Source organism: Rhipicephalus sanguineus, chromosome 9, assembly GCF_013339695.2.
Source record: "Rhipicephalus sanguineus isolate Rsan-2018 chromosome 9, BIME_Rsan_1.4, whole genome shotgun sequence".
In the NCBI taxonomy this organism is placed as follows: domain Eukaryota; kingdom Metazoa; phylum Arthropoda; class Arachnida; order Ixodida; family Ixodidae; genus Rhipicephalus; species Rhipicephalus sanguineus.
The window spans coordinates 22,171,222-22,185,662 of NC_051184.2; positions in this window are offsets into that span (position 1 = coordinate 22,171,222).

Genomic DNA, 14,441 nt, shown 5'->3' on the forward strand with positions numbered 1-14,441 from the left:
ACCGGTTTGCAAAGGAGCTTCAACTGTTGCCTTCTTCATTTTTAGTGTACCAGTGGTGAGTAGTGGGATTTACCCAATTTATGCGGCGCACATACCCGTTTACGATCAGCGTTACCACTGCCCCAGACATGAAAGCCCCGACTAAGAACAGATACGCTCTTAAAGAGAAAGCAATGTCATCTGCATATACATGAGAGTACATTAACATTGTACCGCACCAAAGTGAAACCATACATATTAAAAGGTTGAATAGTCAGGCGCAGTAACCTTTTTTCCCGACATGTCCGCTTCAGAGCGCCTTCCTCTGAGTATCTTCCTGTGAATGTCAACACTAAGTAGTCACATTTAAAAACTGGGCGTGCAAACACGGGCAAAAGAGAGAAGTCAAGACATTACAAAAGTCTTGACTTCTCTCTTGTGTCCGTGTTTGTACGCCCCCTCCTAAACATGAATACTTACCAACTAGGCCAGCTCCCCGTTATTCAATACAAAGTGGTGCTGTGCGTCATAGAGAGCCCTCGACGGGAGCTCGGTACCGAGGCTTTGACAAAAGCAATGTTGTGCGCAAGCATCGACTTGTTGGGAAAGACATACATGGTTACGAATGTCTTCATGGAACATAGACCCTCCGTGGAAAATGCACTAAAGGTGCGCAGTAATAACACAATGTCGTTAAGTGAACTGGCTTAATTGAGCAGGCGGACGATATTCAAAGGAAAAGCTTTAAAGGTATTTCAGACAGTAAACAAATGTTCAATAATCGTCTTCCGCAAACAGTTGCTCTAGGGCTCGTGTTCCAAATGCTGGAGGAGCAACGCAGTTATAGAGTAATATTCGTTTCTTTCATGAATTCCCTCTTCTCCTCCTTAGCAACATTTAACAATATAGTTTTGAATTTGGAAGACTGATGTATTGATGCTGTCACGCCTCTTATCCAGTACATAAATATATGACGAAACAAGAGCTCAGAAGTTAAGCCTTAAACATTTTAAACGTTCTTCAAAACATTATTAAAGTTCTGAGCATTATCCCCCCCCCCCCCCCCGAAAAAAAAAAAAGAATGCGCGTGAATTGTCAGTACTAACGAAGGGCTTCCGTCGAAGTAGTGGCAAAGTGACTTGTCATGTCAGAGCAAGTCCCCTTGGCGGAAACATGGATACAGCGTAGATTTTAGCTGGCTCATCCTCTGTTGGTCACAGCCGGCACAGTGGTCTAGTGTTTCTGGTGCTCGACAGTGGACCCTATGGCCAAGGGATCGAATCCTGGTCGCGGCGGCCGGATTTCGATGCAGGCGAAATTCTGGAGACCCGTGTACTTAGATTCGGGTGGACGTTAAAGAACATCGGAATCAGAACACCACTACGGCGTCCCTCATAATCATATCGCGGTTTTGAGACGTAAAACCCCAACAATTATTACTATCAACTGTTGGTTACATTAGGGTTCCAAGTTCCGGTGACCTCTTATGTCCGGTCTGGACTTAGACGTAATTGTTAAGCCTGGACCGTCACCCGACATCACCGGTCGTTGATATCTTTGTCGAACCATCACGACGGCCTTGTTCCAACCGGACGCCATACAAACAAGACGCTCGCTCGCAATTGTTACAGTGCTTCGTCAACGTCCCGGTACACACTATACGCAAGGAGCCAGAGCTGGATACGTCTTGTGAGGTCCTCTTCTTCATTATTAGCCATTCTCTCGGAGGGCAATGTACGGGTTGCGCCCGTACAACCCTTTGCTCTCGCAAAAGACCGCCTGGAGACAAAAACAAAGCGGACCATCATCATGAGACGCTGAGTTACCGATCGTTTCTTCGGGCTGGAAGGTCAACGCCCGGAGCGAGACATTCATTCCGCCCTTGCTCGCAAGCATCAACTACGCGTGCCCCTGAGATCGGGACGTTCCTAACAGCCACAAAGACAAAAAGGTGCACCGCGAAAACGTGCGAATGAAGCGATGCGCACGCGCGCAGGGCGCCATGCGCAGTCGCACATGGACAGATACACGCGCTTGCTTGCGCGCGCACACACACACACATATGTGCACCGAACACGCACGCGCACGAATAGGCAAGCTTTCTCGAGCACACATGCGCGCTTAGAAACACACGAAGGAAACAGAGAGCAATCGGATAAGAGGAAACAAGCCTAACGAAAGAGTGTATACAAGGAAAGGAATGTCGGTACCGAAAGCGCAAGTCCAAGCCAATTTCGCATCGTCGCGTGCAACAACCCGAAGGGCGGCGAGGACTTTTCTGCCCGCTCACGCGAGCGCTAGGCTTTCGCGAGTCATCGCTTTCGGCCACAAGTATGGGTGGCGAGTGAGAAATTGCTCGGAAGGGCGAGGCACGCGGTGGGCCCGTTCCCGCGTCGGACGTCATTTCTGGCACTACTGACCACTCGCGGGGAGGGTGCCGATTGATGCCCACTTCGCTTTCATCTTCGCCAGAGAAAACTCCTCTCGAGAGAAAGAAAAAGAGGAGTCGTTCGGAGATGTTTCCGCGAGCCAGTCGCTGCGTTGTTCCGGTTTTCTTTTCTAGATCTGCAAGCGCCGCACTAAAGGGCATGGCATTCTGTTTCTTAAGGAAGACCCTTCCGTGACAACGAATTTCGTTCGTTGATTCTTTTGAAGACCAAGCGCTCAAAACGTTGTTTTTGTCAAGCTTTTCTATCGTTTCGAAGAAATGGAAAGAGGAACGAAAAAAAAGTGCTTCGTTTCAGTAACCGATAGTCAAGCATATTTACAGCATTTTCACATTTGTCAGTGATGAAAGAGGAAAGATATTGTTTCACATTCTGGCGTACGGAGGAATATGTATTTTTTTTTAAGTCTGGTTTCTTAGCTGTTAATGCACTTCAGCAAACCAGCTGAATCAAAATCCAAAGAACTTGTTTACGCGTATAAAGGTTCTCGGTGTAAAACACGTACGCAAACTACAACCAGACATAGAGGGTATATATATACAACCATACATAAAGGGTATTCGCATAGAGGGTATAGTATATTCTATGTAGAACCAAATAAAGACCATCTTGAAGTACTTCAATGAAAATCTTCCCTAGACATTACAATGACATACAATTCAAAGCATAAGAAGCTATCGGGTGTTTGCCGTCGACGTGCAGTTTGATGGTTTGAAATAATAACCTAAGTTACGCCGATACTTTACACACTGCCAGGTGTACGTTATCAGAAAAGCTAATACGAAAAAGTGTTTTCTATTCTTTAGAAAATGACGCGTGCTTGCGACGTATTCTGAACGTGTGCCATATTGCAGTTTTCATCACGCGCGTTGGCGTACGATGAAGTTGCTGAACTTGGGCAAAGATGTATACGGATTACACGAAACTGTTGAAGAAAACACGAGCAGTGAGTTACGTGGTTTTCGCGCAGCCTAACAAAACCTAAATGCTATGAAGACGTGGTGAGCGTGCTTCGTGACCGATAGAATTGCCACATGTTTGCTTTCTGCTATGGGTTGCACAAAAACACCACACATCCGTGTTCCTAGTTATAGTACTTCAGTAATGTACGTTCCACAACACAGTTTCCTGCAAACGCTACAGGAAGAAGAACTGGCGTTGTTGTTTCCATATACAAGGAAGGAAGGAAGAACACAATAGGCAGAAGGCAGGAAGGTTAACGAGAAAGATGTCCTGTTGGCTACCCTACACTAAAGGAATGGGCAAGGAGAATAGACAGATGAGAGAGAGAGAGGAGCTAAAAGCACGGGAGTAGGCAGCGAAGAAACGATGGATTTGCATACCTACGCCTTTCTGGCTTTATATTCCTTTCTGGCTTTCTGACATTATGTCACAAGTTGATAAAATTTAACAACGTATTACCTAATGATCGTAAGTATTCACCATAACCTTCCGGTTCTGAAATCTATGATTGCTTCAAAATTTAGGCCAATGAAGACGAAGAAGAGTCACACGAGTTGATTAATAATAATATCTGAGGTTTAACGTCCCAAAACCACGATATGATTATGAGAGACGCCGTAGTGGAGGGCTCCGGAAATTTTGACCACCTAGGGTTCTTTAACGTGAACCTAAATCTAAGTACACGGGCCCCAAACATTTTCGCCTCCATCGAAAATGTAGCCGCCGCAGCCGGGACTCGATCCGGCGACCTTCGGGTCAGCAGTCGGGCGCCGTAACCACTAGACCACCGTGGCGGGGCCACACGAGTTGATTGTATGAGCAGAAAACTGCAGGAACAGAAGCGAAGAACTTGACAGGTCCTTCGCTTCTGTTCCTGCTGTTTTCCGCTCATACAATCTACAATATGTTGCACCAACTGGCCCAGCACACCACCTTATTGAAGAGTCACAAGAGCTTGATTTTGAGCAACAGGAGCTTGATTTGGGCGAGTTGATTCGTGCTGAATATCGTAGGCGCAGCGCGACAACAGTAGGAATGAACAACATAGGCAGGAAAGAGCGCTGACTTTCAACTTTCAAGAAGGATCGTAAGTGAAGGCACGAGAACGAAGATACGATAAATCTATGCCCTAAATGACATTTTTACGGTAGATGAATTATTGCAGTGCAGCGGCTTTCCCTGTACTGATTTTAGTGATAAAGTTTGTTTTGTGCGGCGTGGGCAGCCCTGGGGTCCGGAGTGGTTTATATTGTCGCATCTTTTGTAAGTTCTGCGGATGGTGAACGTATCACGGACGTTGACAGGCAGACATTTAGCAGAGAACTCGTTCTACCGACTGTGCAGTATTCCTTCCTCTTAAGTATATACCGTAGCCTAAGCATCTCGAACCGAGTGCGCGAAATACGTATGTGGCATGGCACGTTGCAAGGCCACTGAAGCCCTTTTGCATTAGGTAGAAAAGTGGGCGAGTTGGAATCTATGCATACTTGGAGAATCAGCGCGAAAACGACGGGGACACACAAGAAAAAGAACGACGCAGGGCGTCCTGTGTCCTTCGTCAGCGCTCGTCCTGTGTCCTTTTTCTGTTTGCCTCCGTCGTTTTCGCGCTGGTTTTCCAAGTATGCATTTTGCATCGTATGTGCGACATAATTTATGAACAAATCGGTGCGAAGCAAACTTCTAGAAGTCCTCTATACCTTCCAACGGCCAAATTCAGGCACTGCACAATGCCTCCTTCCTCGATATAGACGCATAACCTTCATGGCAATGTGACGTCACAAAAGAATGCGAAGTCCGGATCCGTTATTTATTTTCTTTCGCTTGTCACGCCCATTTCCTGAAAATAAAAAACCCGCTCGACTGCAACATAGTAATTTTTTTTAGAGCATTCGACGGACTGCAGCTCATCAAGAATGCGAGACCGCATAGGCATCAGACGAGATAAGGAATTTCCGCTACAAGGACTTACAACTCGCACCTCAGCTCACAATCTCTACAGAAATAAACCCCCGCCCATTCCCCGCCCGCTCGCATCTTTACCTTTGCTCACTGTTTTCTTTGCGCCTTTCAGGCGTGGAGCAGCATTATTTCCGTAGGTACGGTCATAAATTTCTGCGCATCGTCCTGCGACTCGTAGCCTGAGTACTCAGGTCGCTCAAGCTGGCGTGCTTAAACGGAAGAGTACTGCTCGTCCGTATAGTGCGAAAAGAAGCCACGCCTGAGGTGGCTTATCGTGCTTTCAACTTTCGGACGCAAGAACGTTATAAAGAATGGACACCACGCGCATCTTCCGGCTACTTCACACATCGCCGGGTGCAATTATTATTGTTTATTCTCCGCAAGCTTTTGCTCTTCTCTCGTCGATCATACGAAGTAAGCCTCTACACGCCTCGCAGGTAAAGCTTCGTTGATTATTTTATCGTTGTTTTGTGTAAACACCGGTCTCGTTGAACTGGCCACTATGCCTCGCTGAAGCGAATAATAAGATAAAGATGGCGGCGCCGGCTCCCTTGCGCGGAAGCGCACTTCGCCGACTGACGATACCGGAAGCAGGAAAAAATAGCGAGAAGGAGTTATACTAAGTGTTGTTGAGACGAGCGAAACGGAAAACGTAGGAAGCGTTAGAGGAAGAGCGGCTGGCTCGTGCTTGCATCAATTTGAACTACGTGCCGTCTCAAGCCAGCGGCGAAGGGGGAAACGGGCTGCGACGTTACGCGCACTGTAGTCATGAAAATTGAACGCAAAAGCGTAGCGACTACGTTACGTAAGTATGTATAGTAAAGTAGCGTGGCGTACATTAGGTGTCGCTCTTTTTTTTTTTTTTTACCGTCTATCTCAAATTATACGCGTCCGCGGTCGTGGCTATATATCGTTTAGCTCGCATCGCTTACGCTGCAGTACTTAAGCCAGCTTCCTTATGAAATGAAAATGCACTGCCGTTAAATACACCGGCGCGCGATGGCTCCGCCTGCACTTGACCGACGGGCCCTACAAGCGCGCGCCGTTGACCGCTAGGGGGCACGGTTATACGGAAACGCGGCGAACCTTGCAAGCTCGAAGTGCACGACGCCACGCTTTGTCGACCTTGCGACTATACAGCGCAAGGCGTTTAACTAATTTTGACTCCGCTCGCCTGCTGTGCTCTAACGCTTTAACTTCGGCGGAAGCGTATAGCTATTAAGTTTCACGCGTGACTGCTGAGGCGAGGTAGTCGCGTGCCGCCTACCACGCACAGGTGGCGCTGTCTTCGGTGGTGGAGAACATACGGCATACAAAGTTACGAAAAACTGCTGGGACACATAGCCGAAGGCTAGCTGCGAGTCCAAGAAATATACCGTGATTACAAGTACATCACGTGCGTCTGCATATTTTCATTACACTACACGATTAGCTCGAGAGTGCAAGAAGATGCAGCATGGCTCAAAACAGAGTGTTATTCATAATGGCTCAAAACAGAGTGTTATTCATATTTAATGTAAACCTGTGGAAGCACTTAGTTAACAGGAGCAATTTTAGCAAGTCACAAATGTACGCTATAAATGTAAACATATGATAACACTACGACAACATATGATTCAAGATTCCGCTTATCTAGTTCATTTATATAACATACCGAATAAACGAGAACATTAAATCAGTGAGCAGTCAGAATAATAAGAACTTCAGGGGTTTAATGTCCACAAATCGCGATATCGTTATGATGCATGCACTCAAAAAAAAAAAAAAGAGTATGTGTTACTCGATTCGTTTATTCCTGACTTGCCACGCATGTGACTCCCTTTAAAGAGAAACGTTTACTCTCTTTTAAATCCCACGACTCTCCAACGAGCGTGTTACGATCTACAAAAAGAGTTCACGCGTCTCTTTAAAGAGAGACATATGCGAGGCAAATGAGGACTAAGTGAAAATAGTGAAATTACTTTTTTTTTTCTTATACAGTAGTGGGGACTCGGGGTTAAGTTTAATTATCAGGGGCTCTTTAGCGTGTAACAAATCTTTCTTGCATTTCGTAGACAAGGAGCAACTATCGCTTCATTGTTATTTTTTTCTGACTGAAAAAAGACCGTCTTCGTACGTCACTTAAGCGCACCTGTCGGTTTCTAACTCGGGACTTTCTTACGCCGTTTACAACAAGCATTCACCAATGCGGCTGTTTGGGCACGTTGGTAATCCATTTTGAAGACAACTAAAAGCGCACGGAAAACATAGATGAAAAAATTTAAGGCAACTTCGCATTAAAGGTGCCAAACCTGAAGGAAGTGCGGAACTGGGCAAACTTTGTTTTTCTGTGGTTTTCTCTTTCTTTCCTTCTTTCTTTCTTTCTCTTTCTCTCTTTCTTTCTTTCTTTCTTTCTTTCTTTCTTTCTTTCTTTCTTTCTTTCTTTCTTTCTTTCTTTCTTTCTTCCTTTCTTTCTTTCTTTCTTTGAATATCGTGGGTAGAGCGCAACATCAGTAGGAAAAAAACGACACACAGGAAAGAGCGCTGACTTTCAACTACACTTTATTGAAGGTGCTCCGGCTGCTTTTATACATGGTGCAGGTTTCGTGCGCATGCTCGATAACACGTGTGATACTATGCATGACTACACTAACTAAGAAAAGAATATTCTATATCGAATAAGTGAAGAGAAGGTGTACTAATGCATTCTGTGTGCAAAACACGAGACCAAAGGGAAAACAAAATGATCAAAGACCACTGCATGTCATACCCTATGTACATAAGGTGTCTCACAGCTTAAAGAAAATAGGAACCACATATGATATTAATTTGTTGTTTTCCGCCCCGTGCAAGCTTTCAAAAGTGTGTGTCCTGAATTGCAAGAAGATTGATAGAACATGCAACATTCGTCATGAGAACAGCTGCACAGAATGCCAATCAAATGTTGTCTATGAGATACCGTTAACCTGTGGAAAATTATATATAGGTCAAACAGGGCAATGTTTTAATGATCGAGCTAGGCAGCATGCGTACAACGTCAAGAATGCGTATGGTAGCCATATGGCTATACATTGCAAGGAATGCAAGTGCATTCCGGTATTCCATAAGACAAGGTTTCTGAAAAAAAGCAAAAACGAAGCATGAAAGAGAAATTATAGAAGCATTTTTTATCAGGAAGGCCTCGGATCAGTACACCTTCTCTTCACTTATTCGATATAGTATATTCTTTTCTTAGTTAGTGTAGTCATGCATAGTATCACACGTGTTATCGAGCATGCGCACGAAGCCTGCACCATGTATAAAAGCGGCCGGAGCACCTTCAATAAAGTGTAGTTGAAAGTCAGCGCTCTTTCTTGTGGGTCGTATTTTTTCCTACTGATGTTGCGCTGTACCCTCGATATTCAGCATGAACCAACTCGCCCAAATCAAGCTCTTGTTGTTTCTTTCTTTCTTTTCCAGTTTTTTTCTCTTTGTTTCTCTTTATTTCTATTTTTCTTCCTATGTTTTCTCTTTCTCTCTCTTTCTATTTTTCGCTTGCTTCCCGTTTTTTTAATATTTTTATACGCGGTTTTGCCTGCGTAACGCCAACCGACGACAGCATGCGACAGCATACGGTAGCCCGGGCTCCTAAAGTGCTCCGCACTTAAAAGGTACACATATACACCCACACACACAGGCGCTTGTGCGTGTGTACGTGTGCGCCTTTTTTCGTCCGTGTTTTCCGTGAGCTTTTAGTTCTCCTCGAAAGAAACATTCCATTTTTCCATCACGCACAGTTCAACGTTAAGTTGCGGCAAGCTGTCGAATGGATCGTAGCTTCCGGGATAATTTTGCCATCTTGCATTTTGGGTCTTTGACGCACGCTTAAGCGTAATTTATCGAGAGATCGCGTAACCCTGATATTTCAAATATCTTCCACTGGTGCAAGGAATCCAAACTACAACGTCATCTTCAGGAACGAATCAGTAAGCTGTGCCATAGAACTAACGTGCTGACAAATCCGTGGCTGCTAAAAATATCGTCATCATCTCGAAAACAATTCGACCTGTACACATTTATTCGCCACTCTTTACCATATTGACGAATGGTGTAGGAACAGCAACAATAAAATCAACCAATCTATTTTCGGCAACGTCCTGATCCACATGAGCTATTAGACAGGTATACTACGTTATAACACTACCTTCAATCTGGCAATCCCTGCTGTATGTTGTGCTTTCGTTGTTGTTTTTTAATGTATTGTTTACCGGTAAGGGTGCGCCCTAAAGAAGTACACCTGCGAACATCTCACATCCAGTCTAAATGCCAGGTAGCCACGCACCAAGCCAAGCGGCTTGTAACAATCCATTCTAAATTGCATTGCCGCAGACGCGTCTGTCGGAGACAGCTTCGATCAATAGGTCACCGCCTTATGAATCTGCAGAGCCGAAGGGGCTCGTTACAATCCGTTCGCAAAGACGGTAGCCTCGGCTGGCACGGAGGAGATCAATCGGCCACCGCCTTCGGCTGCCCTACTGATAGAACGCATGAGGTCACGGGCACTCAGACCGAACAATACGGAAGCACCGTCTGGAAGGGGGCAGCGGCAATCACTTCCGACAGGGTAGCGATGAACTTCAGGTACGTAGGGGTGCGAAGAAGGGGGTAGTAGAGTGACAGCGACACTGACCCAGGCTTCCGCAGCTCATGGTAGTCAACGCTCCAGCTTAGAAACAAAGCAGAGTGAAACCCGCCGTCGTCGCCATCTGCTCCAGAGGTCAACGGAAGCAACCAGAAGAAGAAGAAGAGGCACTCCTCGATGGCCCGTCGTTTGGAGTGGGTGTCGGGAACAGTCGCGCATTGGCATGCGGATCGCCCGCTCGCTTGGCACGACGCCTCGGCAGGGTCTGGACACCACGCTGCGCCTTCGCACGGTAGCAGCCGCGGCGGAGCTGGCTTCAACTTCGAGAAGGTCAACCAGCCGCCGGGGTCACACCGCCCAATGGGGGGTGGGGGCGGCGGGAAGGAAGAGCCTCTTGTAACGGCCGGTCGGCAAGGTATATACCCTTCCCGACCGTTTCCTCGCGTTTCGACGGTTCCAGCGCGGTGCCTTTTGTCCTCGGCCAGAGCAGACTCTTCGAATGCTATGCATATACGCGACGACGTTGCTCTGCTGCGGCGAATTGACCGTTATGAATACGATGAGAGTCTCGGTATATGGAGAGGGGATGGTTTGTGTACAGCACTCGGAAGCCGCTGGCGTGAGCGGAGTGCGATGCGCGGTCGGTCTGTTGTTATTGTTGGACGGTCGTGCGACCGTTTGCGTTTCTTGGGCACCCCGCTGGTCGTTTGGGTTGCGCGGGTCTTTTGTGGAATCGTTGATGTCGTTGTGGCTGCTGTTATAAGCCCGTCACGTTCCCGAGCTTCACTCATTTCCTCGCTCTATTATTCTCCACCGGAACTCTTTTATAATGTCTTACGACTCTTTCTCAGCATCGTCGTTGGCGCGCCGATCGTAGTGCAAGGTTAAGCCAGAGGTGGTTTCGGGGTCCGTTGTGGATGGACCTCGTTTTTGATCGATGGCAGTACTGTGTACACGACACGTTCTGGAACCGGAACGCACGCAGTGCATGTGTACGTTCCACACATAATGCGGTTCCACACAAGACTTGTTTGATCACTGGCGCGCACGAAGCTTTCGGGCTTTCGTGACAGAAGCAGTGCGCTCAATGATGCATGGTTCCCTCTAAAACGTGGTCGTATATCTCGCGTTTGCATTCGAACTCAGTCACCAGGTATGCGTGTTTGGGCGGGCATGGAAAATCCAACTTCCGATCATACGTCTGCATGACGGAGCACTAGTTACGTGCGGTGTTTTAACGCGATAGCGTTAAAGAGCTCGTATCGCAGAAATTCCGCCGTCGGCGTCGGCACCGTTGGTTGTGAGCGAAAAATCATCATCTTGACCGTGACCGAAAAATCGAAAAAGCTGCAAATAAAATAAATAATAAAATTAATGGGTCCGGGTGAGAATCGAACCCAGGCCGTCTGCGTGGCAAGCAGGTGTTCTACCACACAGCCACGCCTCTGCTTGGAGCTGCACTCAAAGTAACTTTCATGCTTCCCAAAAATACGCGTCCTGTATATAGGTGTCACAGTACGAGATTCAATATCGCAGTAATATTGCGTGGCACAAGCGTACATTGCCATCAGGCGTCACACCATGTCATTATCATAACGACTTTGTGGTTTAAAGACAGCCACCCATTACAGAAGGCACATTACTGCGCGTATTCCTTTAAGACCACGTAGTGGGTGCATCGCAACTTCGAGAAAGTTTCTCGCGCATAATTGCCCCTGGTTTAAAGCATGCTACCCATTAAATAAGGCACACACCTTAGTGCGCGCATTCTGTTCAACACTCGTAGTGTTCGAAGTGCGCACTAGGGGCAGGATATTCCTATCGCGTTCAGCTCTTAAAGGCGAAGCTTAAGCGTCCCCCCAATTTTTAAGTTCCCGGATTGATTCTGGCCGGTATAGGAGCAGTACGCTTCGATTCCATGCACGAAAAAACATGCTGTCGTGGTTGTGGAAGATGTCCATTGACCTGTCACAGAGATCGCACGCAAGTTTGGCGCTTAAAGCGCAAAGAATACAAAATGACTAAAACACTACAAGTGCATCTCAACAATCTTGTTGCAACGCGGATATGTGACATTATACCAATGCCTCATACGCACTCATAACACCATTGCTTGGCACGATGAAAATCACTGACTGAATTATTCTGAGTCTGTAGAACCTGGCAGCGTATGTAGGTAGCTGAACACATATACATAATTGCGCACATAAATGGATCTGTCCAGCATTTTAGATAGGCGGAAGTTGGCAATTTATTTTAAGTATTATGAGGAGAGTTAATGAAGTCACTTTGGGCTCCAGCTCATTCGCTGACGTCCAAGGGCTGGCTGACTTGCTGTTTAAACACCAACGGCAGGCAAACATCAAGCACGTGAGTTCGCAGCAACTCATAACGACGGTCACCCCACGCAGCAAGGCCTACGCTTTTGAGTACTTTCTAAGATTTCATGAACTTATTGTAACATATACATATTAACGCATATCTTGCAACCTCTGTGGTACTTTCAGGAGCAGTTTTGCAGTCTTACGTGCGACGGCATCCTATCACAGAGTGAGCACCGGTACAGCGAGCTTTCGTGCAGCTGGCCTCACGCTATACTTGATTCGAAAAGCGGAAGTAGACGTGGTAATCGTTCGCGTTATCTTGTTTAAGGCCGCTCGCCTGTAACACCGACTTAACGCCGGCCATAGATAGTTTGCGGATTAGAGGGTGGGCGCATCTGGTTACTCCTCCGAGGTTTCGATAGCGTCCCTCGCAAACTGGTAACAACAACAGCACGTTCCTCCAATCGACGGTTGAGATCACCGCCGGGACTAATGGCGCATGCGCACCCGGCTTGTGGGAACCTCGTAAACGCCTCGTCTCGCTCGCGCGCTGCCGGCTACCAGGTCAGCCGGGTCTGGCGGCTGCGCATGCCCACAAAGCCACGGCATGCAGAGCCACCGCGCGGCTCTGCGTGAGTGATGTGGGAGAAGCAGCCAGGTGCACTCCGCTGCTGAAGATGCGAGACAAGCGATCGCCGCGCCGCCGCCGCCGCCCCTTTCGGTGGGTCACGGAGGCCTTGCCGTTCTTGATGCTGTACGAGGCGGCGTTCCCTTCGAAGTGATGCTATCGCGCTACTGCGGGACGCCCCATTCTGGCACGTTGGCCTAACCACCACTATACTACACGACGCCGAGTTTCACGAGGGAAGCGGCTCGTCTCTTTTTTTCCTAGAGAGAGTTTCAGGCTGTAGGCGAATTGCCCTTTTGCCCATTCCCTAGGCAACTGTACTTTTTTGTTTTTGTGTTTTGCCTCATGTATACTTCAACTTCAAAAAGAAGAGCGTGGGAGACAATGCTTCCGCTGAAAGATGCATTGTACGCCTGCGGATTGTGCTACCGACTACGTCACAACTTCTCGCCGCAGTAATATGCACTAACATAGCGTGTCAGTCGACGCTTACTCGATGATATAAAACGAAAAATACCTCGCTGGTATTTACGCTATACGACGTACGTATCAGCTGACCGCAAAGTAAAACATGCGCCTTACATTTTCCACGGCCGTGCAGATGCTCTGACGGTACCTGTGTGCAGCGTGGTGGAATGCCTGCGCGCATTTCTTTCACGGTGCCATCTCAACTGAGCTGCCACAGTGAAAGCGGACCGGTGCAACTGTTCACTCGCACACTTCGTACGCAGTACACTTCCTGCGAGGAAAACACTCGATGAATGCACACTCTCAGGCCTTGCGTAGCCACAAGCACGCACACGCACACACAAAAAAATGCCACCGCTTGCTGATTTGCTTTCACTGTTGCGTCGCCCATATGAACGTTCTGTCGTGTTCCTGCAAAAACTTTCCCAAGAAACCTGAGCGACGCACTGCGGCGCTTGTGGATACATCTTAGTTCGCGACGAGAGTGATAAGAAATGGAGAGAAACGATAGAGGAGTGCCAACTCACGCAGGACGAAGTGGCCGAATAAACTGATGCCGAGCGCCGCCCAGCCGGAGAAACTGCATGAGTAGTCACGTTGCGCGTTCGCGTTGCTTTGTACGGAGTTACACACTTGTTTCCCTTGCAAGCATCTCCGGTCGAGCGCTTGCAATTTTCCGAATATTCCTATAGAGTATTCTTAAAAATATAAATTGATGGTTCACGCTCTAAACAGGAAGACCATTTCAAGGCTGTCCAGAGGGCCTGTGAGAGAGCGGAGAGGCATGGGCGCCCGCCTCCAACATGGCAGGTATCCTCTCAATGGCTCGACTGGCTGGCTTCTCAGGACCTTAATAAACTTCTGTCTGTCTGTCTGTCTGTCTGTCTGTCTGTCTGTCTGTCTGTCTGTCTGTCTGTCTGTCTGTCTGTCTGTCTGTCTGTCTGTCTGTCTGTCTGTCTGTCTGTCTGTCTGTCTGTCTGTCTGTCTGTCTGTCTGTCTGTCTGTCTGATGGTTCTGATTCGAGTTAAGGGTTATATATTAAAGCGAGAGCCTTAACTGCCTCATCAGGACGA